Here is a 6,000-nt window from a genome sequence, read left to right on the forward strand (position 1 = left end):
ACCTAGTCGTATACTGTGTACTGGTGAACATCATATCCTAAAAATTTTATATCGATTTATCTAGAACTGTGTATTGTCTAGAAGACTAATTTACTTGGTGTATATTATTTAGCCATAATATGTTTTATAAAAAGTATATTTTGAAAATTGTGCATCGATTTAACTAGATATGTCTACTAGATTACTATTAGGTGTGTATCAAAGGAACTTATAATATGTATCAGAAAGTCGATGAGTGTATATTATTTGGCCATATAGTGTATACTAATAAGCATGATATTCTGAAAACTATATATCAATTTGTGTGGAGATGTGTATTGAGTTGCTAAATAACTAATTTGCTAAGTATGTTTCATTTAGCCATATATTGTGTATTGGTGAACATCATATCTTAAAAATTATATTTTGATTTGCCTAGAAGTGGGCATTGGCTTTCTAGATGACTAATTTGTGTGGTTCATAGCACCTAGCCATGAAGTCTATATTGTAAACATATTTTAAAAAATGTATATTAATTTATATGGAGGTGTGTACTGGATCACTGTTGGGTGTGTATCAAAAATCTTGTAGTATATATCAAGAAGTCGATGAGTGTATATAAATTGGCTATATAGTATGTACTAGTGAATATAATGTTTTAAAAACTATATATAAATTTGCTTGGAGGTGTGTAGTGAGTTGCTAAATAACTAATTTGCTAAGTATATATCACCTAACTGTGTACTATATATTGATGAATATTATATTTTAAAATTTATATATTGATTTATATAAAGATATATATTAGTTTATTAAATGACTAATTTGCTTGATGTGTATTACCTGGCTATATAGTGTCTATCAATAAAAAGGATGTTCTAGAAACGAGGAAGAAAGAGGATGTCGCATGTGATTTTTTTTTTTTTAATCACGAGACTGGCAACTTTGTTGGTAGAAGGAGTTTTTCACTTTTGAGTCTCTTCTTTGAGATGGACACTAGGGAAACATGGCAAAAAAGAAAGCATGCCCAATATTTTCTTCTTTGGTGCTACCTCATATGTTTTTTGTTCCTCTCGTACAAACCTTCCTATTCATCAAGCACTCACCTTGGTGATTGGCCCACAACAACAAGCACATATAATTAGTTTAGTGCACCATCATGTGATGCACGTGGTGTAGGATATAATTTCTCAAGTATATACCATGTGCACCATGTGATAATGCACCATGCTAGTCACGGGCACTCATTCCTATAGGCTAATCACCGAGATGAATGCTTGACGAATATGAAGGTTAGTACAAAAGGATTTTTAATCCCCACATATAGGGGCGCACGTGGTGTACGAGATGGGGTTTTTAAACCCCACATGAAAAAGAAAGGTTAGTAGATCCCTGTTACAACCATCATAAACAGGGAGATATGATGTGTATCTTTCATTTGAACATAGTTAAAAGTACGACGTTCAGAAGCAATTCAGCAATTTTAAAGAAAAATTTTGAAATTTAAAAAAATTCAGTAACTAAACAATTAAATATATACCTATGTATAAAATAAAATATATATAATTTTGTATATATGAAGAAAAGCTAGGTATTAGATCATGATTCATGTAATAAAATTCTTCCATGGGTGTTGCTTGTTGACGGGTTGGAGATAGGGTTAGGGATTCGGCCTTAAATATAGGTTGAGTTTGGCATTGGGTTTTAGCTTTGGGTGCAAGCTTTAGATTCTCTCTCTGAGTCAAGTTCAATGCAGATCAAGACTACCCGAACCTAGCTTAAAACTCTTCCGACTTTGGATTCAAGGCCTGAGTCTGACTTGAATCTCTTTGGGCCCGGCTCCAATTCAAAGCCAACCTTATCTAAATTTTTATGTTACCATAGCTAGTTGAGTCTTCTTTTAGCCCATTTATGATGCTATCATAGCATCGCTTTTTGATGAACGCATACCAATGGCCTATCATAGCATCACTTTTTGATGAACGCATACTAATGGCTAGTCCTATGCATCGCTACACTCAATTATACCTTTTCCTCCTATTTATGAGAGAGACAGCAATTAAGGTTCTTACCATTTTATATTATTGTTTTCCTGTTGTCTCTCTGAATGTGATGAAGAAACTTATTTTTCGGCTTGCTAGCTAGAGAAGTTGCAGGACAAGTCTAACAGCAAGACACAGATAGATGCGCGGGTGTGCTAGCAGCATTAAAGCAGCTAGAAAGAAGATGTAGAAGGGAGGATGTGAAAGTAGCATGGGTCTACATGCCTTGGCTTTCGAGAATTTTCATCACCATCACACTTTCGTTCGAAAAAGATGAATTTGGAAAGGAATAAGGTATAGCCTGGGCTACAGTAGGAGAGATTTAAATTAACACTACTTCAAAGATAGATTTCTACTAGTAAATGAAGTACAAGGTAAATTAAAACTAATGTAAAGATAACTAAAGATAAGATAGAATTGCTTGATATGTCGAAGGTCGAAGGTCCTTTCACAGAGTACAATTTCACTTAGCTGTACCAGAAATATAGTAACTACTCACACTTAATAACAGTCCATGTCTAGCCTCTACCTCTATCAGTTCCGATAACTGATGTTGGTTGCCCTCCCACTATGCACGTTCGCCAAAATGGTCACTCCACGCCAAGTGTCAGGCTGATAATCATAAGCCTTTATTTGGCTTATCCCAAGATGGCTTATGTTAGTAATCTCCCTTTAATCAACCTATAGCATGGTCTTTTGCACTTGGAAGTCCATGTCTAGCCTCTACCTCTATCAGTTCCGATAACTGATGTTGGTTGCCCTCCCACTATGCACGTTCGCCAAAATGGTCACTCCACGCCAAGTGTCAGGCTGATAATCATAAGCCTTTATTTGGCTTATCCCAAGATGGCTTATGTTAGTAATCTCCCTTTAATCAACCTATAGCATGGTCTTTTGCACTTGGAAGTATCTTTGGGATAGACTCATTCAGCTCTTCGGATGCAACACTCATTCACCTCGATCTACTACACACTCTTTTTATCAACCATCTAGAAGACCACATTAGCTTTAGGTCTTGGCTCAAAGCTTGGAAATCCCATCTAACTCCACTTCAAAGACATCACATGTGCAGTGATCCTCGAGTGTTAGGATGTGGTATAAATAATATCTCTTACAGTCCCGTTAGCCGTCAATCATGTGGGTGATAAGATGTACTAGACATCAATCTGCTACAATAAGTATGGTGTTCAAGAGTTCAAAACACTTACACCTTTCAGAATTTTTGTGCTTTTAGCATAACTGCGGTCGATATGTATTCACTCCCTTTGAGGATTGTCCACATAGCTTAACAAGATAACTCACCCCCCCCCGATTAAATCACTTTCCAAAGCACCACAATGAATTAGAGTCCTTTTAGGACACAACATTGTATAGTGCTAGAGTCTTTTTAAAAAAGGGGATTATCTTCCATCTCTGCTCCTAACATTTCGTGCTCCCTTTGCCTTCCTCAAGCTCTTTCACCTTTTGCGATAAAATGAGCCAAGATATTACCTTCCTTGATGCTCTTGTCTGTGAGAACGGGAATATTTAAAAGTGCTTTGGGGTTCTACAATCGATAAATCCTCAAGTACTAATTCAAAAGCCTCTAACCTTTGCCTATTAGGTCCCATCTTTGTTGGGAACCCTAGTGGTCGCATGCATGTATTTTTAAAGATTTTACAGCAGAAGCATGAATTAAACTATTTAATTTCTATGCATGCTAGAGATCATATCTCTACAACAAAAATAGATCCAGAACTTTAAACATTTATCCTAAACAAGTATGCATGATTCTATGTCTAACATGTAGTCATGCAGAATTTCAGCAACCTAATTGATTCCTAATCCTAATTTCTAATGAGATCAAATCTCATACTTTTTTGCTTTGAGGACTTTGATGATGCCTTGATCACCTTGTGTAGCCGCACATGCATCTGGCCTCTACGGATAGTCCACGCGAAGCTCTAAGAAGATCCACAACTGTAGGAGTGCTAGCTCATGCAGAGGTGCCGTAGTGGCTGAACTTTTCTCCCTCGAAGCACTCAACTTTTGATTCTTCTTCAAGAGGATGAAGGATGGAGATGAAGCAGAAGAAGGAGGAGAGAGGGCGGCTGGCTCTCAGAATTTTTTCAGAATTTAGAATCCTTTCTAAAGACCATCTCATTGCAAACCCTAGGCATGGGGTCTTTTTATATCTAAAAGACCCCCCACGCCTCACACCTCTTTTGACCAACGAATTTGGCTGATAAAATTTTCAAAAAATTTTGATGAATCAGAAGCTAAGAAATGAACAAATTCTCTTTCAATCTTATGCCATGAATTCCTAAAATTAGGGGTTTATTGCGCCCCAAACTTCAGCTACATGCCACCTTGCTTGATGCGCCATGCAGTCCCTACAAATTAGGGATTTGATTCCTATCTTTTTAGGAAGATTTGAGGCGCCATATTTTTTTGAAAAATAGCCCCACGCCTCCTCTTTCCTCACACTAAAAATTGGCCAAAAATAAAGAGGATAGGCACCACTGCTTTTAGGGATAAGGATGAGGTGTCTTTCTTCTCCAAGAAAGAAAGCTAGGGTCCTAAAATTTAGGAATTCTTCTTCTTATCAATTTCTGAATTTTTAAACTTAGAATCCTTATCAAATAAGGACTTTTAGTAGGCTCGGGTCAAGCCCAATCCAATTGGATCAAGTCCGATTAATTGGGTCGAGCCTAATCAACTCGGATCAAACCTAATCCAATTAGGTCAAATCCTGATGGAGCCCAAATTGAATTTTATTCAATTTGGCTTAACCTAAGTTCAATCATTCAATCAATTGAGTTCATTAGCAATCTAATTGCTAATTAATTCTTCAACAATTCAATAATTATTTTACTGTAACTTTTACTTAGGATAATTTATCAATCGAATTGATCGATGTACCCCTGGACGATTCTTAATCGTCGATCAGCCATTTGATCAACCTAGAAAGTTCTATACGTGTGACCACATAGGTTCAAACCTAAGCCGGAGCACAAGAACGACTTTCTGTACTAATCGAAGTGACCATCTAGCAATGGTACCTGACGTCCGGATAGGCCGAATAATTGCAAAGCAATATTCTGGGACCCTTGGACTATGGTTACCGTATAATTCATCCCTATGACACCAAATACCTAGGATGATTTCAGATTTCTGTCAACCCTTTAATCAGTGCATCCAAAAATGTGATTCAACCTTAGAAATTCTGTGACTCCTCACAAAAATTATCCTGGCCAAGGTTTTGCTAAATTGAACACAAGGGCATTATCTCATGTCATTAGGAGGGGTCAATTCCATCTTGACTCACACACCGACTTCGCAAGTACTTGACGCACCCAGTAACCTTCCGTCCTTGAATTAGAAATTCAGCTGGTTCGGTACCAAAGTATAGTGAGTTGCTTCTAATCACCGTGGTGATCGCAGGTCCAAGGGACATATATACCCATATCCACTCGGAACATCTCTCGACAGCAGAGCGTTCCGGAATGATCACGTTTAGTGAAGTGTACTCCTATACTTCATCTGTGTGACATATCAGTGTCTCCACACTCCTTGGTTAAGAGGACTGTTGTCCACTTCTTGTTTACTTAAAAATATGCTAAACAGATCATTGTTAGAACCGACAAACAAAGTTTAAATTAATTTTACTCTTACCTGTTCTACTCGAAGAATAGTGGTCGTAAGAGGTCTATCCACAGGAAGGCGATTGGAGTTGCATAAAAATAAAAATGTTCACTCGGATTTGAAATCGATTTTTGAATGATAAAAGAGAAAAACATTACTTAGGGGATGTGGAATGATTCTCTAGTCTATCAGAGAATGTTTTCTATTTAAAAATAAACAAAGAAGAGAAAGAAAACTTGCAATTGAATTCTAATGCAGAGTAGGGATCGATTCCTGAAAACATAATATAAATAAAAACTACAGATCGAATGGCAAACAAAAATTTTAGAGTTATTTTAAAACTAAGAATTCCAAA

The sequence above is a fragment of the Phoenix dactylifera genome, chromosome 13 (assembly GCF_051530095.1).
Source record: "Phoenix dactylifera cultivar Ajwa chromosome 13, Ajwa_hap1_PhDact_Kaust_v1.1, whole genome shotgun sequence".
Lineage (NCBI taxonomy): Eukaryota > Viridiplantae > Streptophyta > Magnoliopsida > Arecales > Arecaceae > Phoenix > Phoenix dactylifera.